The 10,603-nt window shown below is 48.5% G+C and overlaps 1 pseudogene; it reads left to right on the top strand.

The window, feature by feature from the left end:
- Window positions 1-4,942: 4,942 nt before the first annotated feature.
- Window positions 4,943-5,494, top strand: LOC136534744 (uncharacterized; annotated as a pseudogene).
- The last annotated feature ends 5,109 nt before the right edge of the window (window positions 5,495-10,603 follow it).

The raw sequence follows: 10,603 nt of genomic DNA, 5'->3' as shown, positions 1-10,603 counted from the left end.
GGTATCACCTAAACGGTTTGGTGGTGATTGGGAGTTTGATGATCATCCGGTGGAGCTTGTGGATGACCTAACTCATCTTGTGAGCGGTTGTGGGCGATTCATCGTGCCGGAGTGGCAAAGAATCAGCCCGTAGAGAGCACTTGATCCTTACGCGGATCAAGGAGGAGCGGTATTCTTGTGCGGGTGCTCCAACGAGGACTAGTGGGGAGTGCCTACTCTCCGATACCTCGGCAAAACATCGCCGTGCTCCTTCCCTCTCTTTACTTTAAGCATTTACTTTGAACAATTCAATTCATGTCTTTACATTCCTACAATTGTCATGCTAGAGTAGGATTGGAACCTAGGTTGCTAAACTCTTTGTGTCGTAGAATCAATATCATACACTTTTAGGCACTAGGAGTGATTGAGCTAAGTTTAGGACTTAATTATTGTAAGAATTTTTAGAGAAGCCCAATTCACCACCTCTATTGGGCATCTTGATCCTTTCAATTGGTATCAGAGCAAGGTTGCTCCTTGAATTAGGCTTAACCGCCTAGAGCAAGATGTCCCATAGAGATGGACCCCCTCCCTTCTTTGAAGGAGGCGATTTTCCTTATTGGAAAATTCGTATGGAGGCGTACCTAGAGGCTATTGACGTTGGAGTGCTTAGAGTCGGGGGCTACATCCAAATGGGGGTACTTTTTTCTTCAAAAAGGTACACACCACTCAAAGATAAGCGCTACACGGTTTCGCGCAAGAAAGCACTCGGACGATGCTTGTTCCTGCTCGACGAGACTTGAAGGAACAAGACGAGGCTTCCAGAACTCAACCATGAAGTGCTCGGGGGCTTGTCGGTGCAGGACCCACAGGATATCCCGCAAGGAAGAGAGAAGACCTAGTCGAATTAGGATTCCTCTCCTGTAATCTTAGTAGCAGCATTACTCTGTAATCCTACTAGGAACTCTCATTGTAAACTGACTAGGACTCTGACCTCCTAACTATATAATGGAGGGCAGGGCTCCTTGGATCGGGAGTTGAAGACAACAATTGTACAACACAACACTTCATAATCAATCCAACGCAAAGGCTAACACCGACTGGACGTAGGGCTATTACTCGATCTACGATCGAGGGACTGAACCAGGATAAATCGACTGTCTCTTGCGTTAACCATCGAGTTCTGCATACGCTGAAGCCCGAACAAACTGCCCCGGGTACCCCCGTGGCAGGCTATCGGTGGTCAAACATCGACAAAAACTCACCAAGCACCATGACTTGCCCAACAAAGAAAGCATGGCACGGCTCAACCCCTCCGTTTCCTCGAAAAAATGTTTGAGGGAGAATGCGTACAAGGCGAGCTGACCCCAGGGCGAGGGCTCTGTGGTAAGAGCAAAACATGGCCGTAGGCCAGTAACGAAATAGCCTCTGAAGGAGTATCCCACTCCTCCAGAGGCTCAGGGGCTACACCCAGCGGGTGCGCTCGCGCGCACCCTCCGGCTATTCGGAACCAAGCGAGACGAAGTCTCTAAAGGCCAAATCCAAAAAAACCTCTAAAGGAGTAACCCACCCCTCCAAAGGCTCGGGGGCTACTATCGGATATCTATACTCGGGTATGCGAGCCCAAGGATTAAAGAGCATCACGCTGGCTCATCCGACGGTTAAGGACGAGGTTTCTGTCTCGTATGACCCCTGGGCGAGAGCCCCGCCTCGTGTGACCCCAAGGACGACGGCTCCGCCTCGTCCGACCCTAGGGCGCGGGATCCGCCTCATCCATCTCCAGGGGCCAGCCTTTGATGCCGGGAAGAGAGTAGGCGTGGTTTGATGCGACCCGTGGCCGCGATAGGCCGCACCCTAGAGGTCCCATTGCCCACAGCGTTGAGCAGGTCAACACAGTGAGACCTGACTCCCATACAGCTCCTGTCTAGGGGGCCTCCCTCCTCTCCTTACCACGTTGCCCGCCAAAACGGGACGGGACACCACAGCCGGTTGACTAGGCCGCGTCGTGCGACGTCGGTAACGGACTAGGCTACGGCGTGCGGCACCTATGGCGGACAAGGCTGCGGTATGCGACACAGGTGGCGGACAAGGTTGCGACATGCACCACCGGTAGCGGGCTAGGCGGCGATACCGGTAGCGGGCTAGGCTGCGGCGTGCGGCATCGGTAGCGGACCAAGTTGCGGCATGCAGCCGCCACCATTAACTGCTGGGTCGGTGGGACCCACACAGGGAGGACAGAAGACGGCGCACCCCCTGAAGCCTTTTCTTTCTCTTTTCTTTTCCTCTTTTAGCTCTCTCTCTCTCATATGTAACCCGCGCCATCCCCTTGGCCTATAAAAGGGGAGGCGCACAAAAAAAAACCTGCGCCATCCCCTTGGCCTATAAAAGGGGAGGCGCAGCGCTGTCGAAGGGCATCGAAACTTACTCGCACAACGTCGCACACTCCACTCGAACTCATAGAGACTTGGGACCTCATTCCTCTCTCGCCTGTTTGTAAACCCTACTACAAACTCTTGCTAAGTAACGCGAGCAGCAACTGGATGTAGGCACATTCCGCCCGAACCAGTATAAACCCTTGTGTTCTCTTAGTAAACCATCCGGGCCAGACGCGCAATACAAATTTACTAGTCGGCCGGTTCGAAACACCGACACGTTGATAACCAAATTTGATCACTTTTAAGAATAATTCGGTAGTACCTCTACGTCGTAGATATTTTTTTATTTTTATTGCTAAGATATATTAAAAAAAATCGGCATCCTCCGCTGTTCAAAGTCCGAAAAAACAGCTCATCCTTTCATATCAAGCGTGATCCATCTCCAAGAACTTTCTACAAAAATCTTCCTCCTGGATGCAGACTCTGCTTTCTGATTTGATAACTCTTGTGAACATTATTATTCGAACAAGAAATTCGTAGCTTTACATGTTTTAGACACACTCACTTGTTTAATTCACAAATGAAGAAGCTGGTTATATATTAATTATCTCTAATATTATATTAATATTTGACACAGGAGGAATGCAATAGTTATCAGGTCAGGAAGAGATAATCGACTTATTAAAGAATGATCTTCCTTCCTTTTTTATTAGTATTTCCTCCACGCATATCAGATAGATTTCTTCTCGTGGATTAGCTTCCTTTTTGTTATGAAATAATTAATTGTCGGCAAATCATGATTAGCAAAAGGGAGAAGCACGTGCATACTTGCACATGGAGGAGCAACCAACACTACCGGAGACGGCTTCTTTGCCGAGTGTTCCAGACTTTACCGAGTGATTTTTATCGAACACTCGGTAAAGAGGCTGTTTGCCGAGTGCCAGAGAGAAAGCACTCAGCAAATAACTAGCACTCGGCAAAGAGGTGGAGCACTCGGCAAACAATAACACTCAGCAAAGAGATGGTTTGCCGAGTGGCACTCGGCAAACTAGAACACTCGGCAAAGGGACGCCTCTGTTAACGGCCGGCAGCCGCCGTTAATCCTTTGCCGAGTGTCTTCTTCTGACACTCGGCAAAGAGGCTCCTTTATCGAGTGTTGTTTTTTGACACTTGACAAACCATATTTTTTCACTTTTGACCTCCAAACTTTTTCTATAGTCTTCATACAATACTTGGTACTCCATGTTCCAATGTGGCACATTTCTCAGACTTTTTCTATATTTCTTTAATTTATTTCATTTAATTGAATTTTCTTGGATAATTCAAATTATAACTACTAGTCATTCGAATAATGAAAAAAATGAATGGAAAAATAATATTCATGTTATTTAGTATAATGTGAGGCCGTATCTAGGAACAGACCACCAATTTCGAACATCTTGTTCACGAAACATGACCACGAACTTGCGGTCGAGTTGTTTTTAAATTCTATAAAAAGCAAATGAAGTCCGAAAATCATGAAACTTGTCAAGATGTCATGATATCATATGTGGGGGCTATGATAAAAATTTGAGATGGTTTCGCGCAAGTTGTCACGTATGATGCTTGCAAACCGAAGAATCTCCGAAGAAGTTTCATGATTTCCTGAAGAGGCCGACGAGGTGGTAAGCATCGTATGTGAAAAACTTGCGCGAAACCTCCTCAATTTTTATCACAGCCTCCACATATAATATCATGACATCTCGACAAGTTTCAAGATTTTCGGTCTTCGTTTGCTTTTTATAGAATTTAAAAACAACTCGACCGCAAGTTTGTGGTCATATTTCGTGAACAAGATGTTCGAAATTGGTGGTCTGTTCCAGGATTCGGCCACACATTATACTAAATAACATGAATATCATTTTCCCATTCATTTTTTTCATTATTCGAATGACTAGCAGTTATAATTTGAATTATCCAAAAAAATTCAATTAAATGAAATAAATTAAAGAAATATAGAAAAAGTCTGAGAAATGTGCCACATTGGAACATGGAGTACCAGGTATTGTATGAGGACTACAGAAAAAGTTTAGGGGCAGGAAGAAAAAAAATAAAAATGGTTTGCCGAGTGTAAAAAAACACTCGGCAAAGAGGTTGGTTTGCCGAGTGTAAAAAAAACACTCGACAAAGAGGTTGGTTTGCCGAGTGTCAAAAAAAATACTCGGCAAAAAGGTTGGTTTACCGAGTGTAAAAAAACACTCGTCAAAGAGGGGTTTGCCGAGTATAAAAAAACACTCGGCAAAGAAATAAAATCTTTTTTCTAGAAAAGAAGGAAAAGAAAAAAACTATACCAAGTGCTCAGATCCAGAACACTCGGCAAACCCTACTTTGCCGAGTGTCAGATCTAGGACACTCGGCAAAAAAATAAATAAAAAAAATCATTTGCTGAGTGTTAGATCTAGAACACTCGACAAACACTGTTTTGCCGAGTGTCAGATCTAGGACACTCAGCAAAGCTGCTATACTATATAACTGCACGGCGACGCGCAATAGTCAAGCAAATCCGAGGGTGGGCAGCTCACCCAACGGGGCGCGGGTCAGCGCGTGCTGCGATGGAGCGGCGGGCGCAGCAGCCCGGCGATGTGCAACAGCGAGGCAAGGACGGCGGCGGCGACTCTCCTCCTCCATTGCAACCGGTAAGACCCGCTCTCCTCCTGCTGCACAGAGCCCCACGAACCTTCTTGTACATCTTCATCCCGCAGAAGGTCTGCTTGCTGTCTGCTGTCTGCTTGCCGCGGAAGGTCTCCTCCTCCTGCTGCACCCGCTCTCCTCGAACTGACGCGCTTGCTGTCTGCTTGCCGCTTGGCAATTCTTGGAGGTGACGTGCAGGAGCTCCGGCAAGGTCCGGCGGTTCGCGGCAGGGACGACGGCCCGCTACGCGCTGCACGCCATCAACCGCAAGCTTGAACCTGGCCCCGCCGGCGCTACACGTTGAGGCCGTCAGGGACGGCGAAGAGCCCGTCAGCTTCGGCCCCAGTGCGGCCCTCGCCGACTACGACCGCGGCTGGAGGCTGCAGACCGTCACCGCGCAGGACGCGCCCGGGATCCATCACGTGCTGCACGTGGAAAGGCAGCGGCGGCAGTTTTTTTTAATATTTTTTTGAAAATTCGTTGCCGAGTGTCGATTTAGCCTTCGGCAAAGGCTTTACCGTCACGGCGACTTTTCTTTGTCGAGTGTCAGATTAGCACTCGGCAAAAGCTTTGCCGAGTGCCCAGTAAAGTGCACTCGGCAAAGAGGTCTTTGCCGATAAACTGTTTACCGAACGCCCTTTACCGAGTGAGCAAAGGCTTTGCCGAGTGTATATCGGCCTTTGCCGAGTGCCTGAGGCACTCAGCAAAGAAGCTGAATCCGGTAGTGCAAGAAAGTCAGCGAAGGAGTCTCGGAGAGTTCTCACGTAGCTTGCTGCCTGCCATCTATAAAAGGGAGGGCGGGTCTAGCTATATGCATGGCTATTCAGTTGAATACCCAAATTTTTTGGCAAAAATTTTTATACATATAGTATATATATATGTATATGTACTTAAAAAAAAGGAAAGAAATAAGAATAAATAAATGAATAATCTGTGAAGAATTCATCCTCAGTCCCCACCAGATGGTCTAACAGCCCAATACGACCTAATACGGCCTACGTATCTCTCTTTCTCTATCTGCGTTCGACTCCCCTTCTCCTGATTCGGCGAATTGGCTTCCTGTCTTCCCGACCGCGAGCACGAGCACTAGAGAGGTTCAAACCCTAGCATCCACCATCAGGGTGACCGGCGGGGCGGCGTGCGGCGTGCAGCGAGAACCCGGGCAGCCAGCGACCGAGGCTGAGGCAGGGGCACACGAATTGAGATTACATTGTACTCATAAAGAATATAATAATAAAGAGCTCCATGTTTCTCCTATCTCTCTGTGTTCAGTCTTTGCTTGTGTGCTTGATAGATAGACCGATTTCTTGACACTTTTCTACGTTGTGCTTCTTAGGGATCTTTTTTCTCGGAACCAACCAGGACACCCAAGCGTTCAAACGTTACCCCCCTCTCCAAACCAACACACGTGGTCGCCGCCGCCTGCAGCCACACCGTCCACGCACGCGCCAAATGCAACACCAAGCGCTGGCACCGGCAACAAGGATGAAGCAGCTCGTGATGAGCACCGCCTCCTCTCCTCTCCCCTCTCCGGCCGTGGTGGCTGCCTGCCTGCAGCCACCGTCCGTCCACGCGCCTCCGATCCTCGCGAGGGCCTCCAGCGTGCTCAAATCCTAGCTACGTGTTGGATCGAAGGAGCCGGACGGGACACGGGAGGCAGCTAGCTAGGGCCGCAGGGGGTGGGCGGGTCCAGCCACTAGCTCGACCCGCCGCAGAGGGTGGGTCCAACCACGCTCCACTCAAGGGTCCGAGTGGTTCCGACCAACTCACTAACTCAACCCTAACCCTCAAACCTCTCTCTCTCTCTCTCTCTCTCTCGTTTGAGCTCATCGTCCATGGAGAAAGGTAAAAAATCACGGCTGGATTCATGAGGGTGCAGGATAGGGGTCGCCTCTTTGTACGTACATCGATCTGATGATGGCCGACTGGCATCTGGCTTCTCTTACTTAATTTGCAGGCCTACCCAGCCATGATCTCAATTGATTCTTTGCAGGTATTTTTTTCCTACCCATGATTTCTGTTCTTTGTTCACACGAATTGAATTCCTCACCTTTGATTTCATACTTTCTGTGTGTGTGTGTGTGTGTGTGTGTGTGGATCACCATCCTGGTAATCACACCCTTCAAATCTTAGGTTTCTCTATACCTTGCCTTCTACGGACTGAAATACAATTTCTTCCTCTCGATCTCTCTCTCTTTTGACAGTAATTAATTACAACAGCTGGTCGCATAAGGCCGGCACGGGCCGAAGCTGCTGCCTGCCTGCCGGGTAACCCCCTTCCTCGCACTGCCTAACGTGGATCGATGGCTCCGTCCTCGATCGATTTCTCCTCTCCCTTCCTTTCTCTTTCTCTTTGATTTGATGAACGGATCAGTTCGGAGGACAAAGTTTGATCTAGCTAATCACGGATCCGAGCTGCCAACTAGGGTTAGACGGAGGACGTCTTAGATTTAAGGTATGGCGGCCGGGTTCGCTTCAGCCGTTGGTGCATCGACTAGGGCTAGGCAGGTAGCGATTCACGGCCTTTAGAGGAGTGCATGGGAGCCGTCAACAGAGGCCATGGGCAGATGTGATGAAAGCAGCGTCGCTGGCCAAAGAAAAAAAAACACGAGCATCGAAAAGATGACGCTGCTCTGCTCGTGCAGATCCGTGTGATGCGTTCATGGAAGGAGCACGATGACGCAATGGCTGTGGGTTACGCCGCGGACTGGCCGGCCAGGTGATGACCTGCTGTGTCCGCTCGTGCGAGAAATCAATGAAGCTCTGTGCTCGTAGCCCTTCTCGACTTCATCGGCTTTCTGGTCTCTCTTTCTCTTACGTTTCTCTGCTCATACTGAAGGACGGCAGGTGAAAGCTGGACATTCACGGCGGAGTCAAGGTATGGCGAGCGCCACATCTCGCCATATATATACCGAGCGCTCCGCCCCTTGCCAATCACTAGTATATGGCTCTGTTTGGCATGGCTGCAACTCTGGGTGGAGGTGCTCCATTCCAAAACTCCAGTGGAGCCAGCTCTGGGTGGAGTTGGAACTGTCTGATGGAGGTGTTTGGCTGGGAGGATGTCCCCAGCTCCAAAAAAGAGGAGTTTGAGGATAGATTGCCATTCTTGCCCTGTTTATGTGGGTCTCACTGTCAGTGACTAATCTATTTTCTTTTTTTCCTCTCCTCTTTTCCTCTCCGTTTCGTCTCTGTCAGCGGCTCGGCGGCGTCCATGAGGTCCCGAAGCCGGAGGCAGCCCTCGAACTCGCCGTCGACGGTGACCACGGGCACGCCGCGCTCCGCCGTGTACAGGAAGAAGAGCGCCACCACCACCGTGCTCACGGTGATCCAGGTGGCCACGAACGCGCGCCCGGGCACGGACGAGAAGCTCCGGTCGCCGTACCCGAGCGTGGTCACGGTGGCGCACACGCAGTAGAAGGCGTCCACGGGGCGCATCCCTTCCACCTCCACCAGGAACGCCATCCCGGAGGCGAGCAACGCGGCCAAGAGCGCCGCGGCGGTGTAGAGCTTGTAGCGGACCTTGTTGGCCTCCATGGCGCGCAGCGCCCTGTGGTCGTCGGCGCGGCGGAGGTGGAGCGCGCGGAAGAGGAGCGCCTCCTGCTTCTCGACGAGGTAGTCGGCAGCCTTGCTGAGGAACGTGCCTACGAGGGCCACACCGGCGAAGACGAAGGCGCAGGCGAGCGGCTTGGCGGCGTTGCTGGCCGGGACGAGGTCGCCGTACCCGACGGTCCTCTTGGTGACCACGCAGAAGAAAATCGGGGTGGGGGAGAGCTCTGGTGAGGAGATCGGCGGCCACCCATGGCGGCGGGGGAGGAAGACGACGGCGCGGGAGGGAGGGAGTCACTGCGCCGGGGGCTCGGGAGAAATAGAATCGAACCGTTTTTCTGTGTAATCAGTGGCACTGGTGGGTAATTTCCCACCAACTCTACGAGGAGGTTCATATTGAGTGGTTTTGGAGCTGCAAAAGAGGTGCTCCAAAACTCCACCTCCATTTGTACTACAGCTCCATGGAGTCGGCAGCTCCATAGAGTTTTGGAGTTGGGGTGTTTGGCTGGATTTTTTATGGAGTTGCTGGAGTTTAGGAGTGAAGCCATGCCAAACCTATATATGTAGTACCTCCTGATCTAGTTTCAACTTCTTCCTGGTTCGCGTTTCTCCAATCACTAGTATACATGTAGTTACCTCACTAGTATACGCATGCTGAATAAAGTGCCACAATTAAGCAAGTCGCCTTGCTTGCCGCCTCGGTCCGCTGGATGCTGATTAATTAATTGGTGATGATGGGTCTGAATGATATAGCGCATATAACCAATAGGCAATAGAGAAGGAAATCGCTAATGGCTAGGCAAAATAGAGAAGGAAATCGCTAATGGCTAGTTAGTATTTTTTGTTAAACATCACAATATTTTTGGGAAGAAGAAGAAGGAAAGAATTAGAGGGATGAGGAAGAAAGTAGTATAAGGGCCTGTTTGATCACCGGACTAAAGTTTAGTCTGTCGTTGGATAATAGGCTAAATGTGCATGGACTAATTAAAATTTTCTTTTTCTAATGAGTTCTACTCATCAATTAGCATCTATTATTTTTTGTTAGACCATGATTAGTTCATGTTTTGGTCATCTACTAGCCATCAAAAACATGGACTTAAGTTTAGTTTAGTCCATACAAACACCCCACAAGGCGAGGAAGTTAATCGCGCACACACACATAGGATAGGGAGATCATGTACATTACACACCTGGAGACGACGATACATTGATGGGATAGGGTTGAGCTGCTCCAGCTTGCACTTATGGACAGGCAGGCCACACTCACCAATTGAACCATTTGCATGTGTACGTCCCCACTGCTGCACCAAGCATTAGTTCGATATTAATGATAGATAGACAGATATCAAGTATCGTAATGTATATGATATGACCACATATATGATGGAATAAAGTATAGAGTTTATATGTAGGTGGAATCATTTGCTTTTGTTTCATCAACACATGTGGAGAATAAAAAGGGTAGGGATTGAAGGCAAATAATACCACACTTAGTGATGAAGGCAAGTGTACATTGAAGCAAGAATTGAAAAGACAAGCAATACGCAATGATATAGTACTGCTACCATTTCATCATTAATAAAAATGCACTACATATACTGAACCACATAAATACATACCTAGGCTATGGCTATCAGTTCTTGGTGTTTTTAGGATTTTATGTTGTTCTCAAATGTTGCAGCCCATGCATCTCTCATTGTTATTAGGAAGTTAATTAGAATGTATACGAAGTAGCTTCTATACTATTTGAGCAATGCTGGTATTGTTAGGTATTTTTTCTTGCATTAGGCTCATGGTTGTAAAAATAAAAGGTAATATAAGGTAAACAATAATTACTTTAGGAAAAAAAACATAAAATAATTATATATTTTATGTCCTTTGAGGTATGTGACTATACAGGTGATACTTGGTAACAAAGCTTAGTATCCAAAAAAATGCAAATTCAAAATTGACTTTATGCTTATTTATCTACGTGCCCAATGCATGCAGCTGGTAATAAATGTGCATGCAAACAACTCTGTATAAAAACGAAGGGA

The sequence above is a fragment of the Miscanthus floridulus genome, unplaced genomic scaffold, assembly GCF_019320115.1.
Source record: "Miscanthus floridulus cultivar M001 unplaced genomic scaffold, ASM1932011v1 os_2235_1_2, whole genome shotgun sequence".
Taxonomy (NCBI): Eukaryota; Viridiplantae; Streptophyta; class Magnoliopsida; order Poales; family Poaceae; genus Miscanthus; species Miscanthus floridulus.
This window is presented reverse-complemented; position numbering and strand designations above follow the sequence as displayed.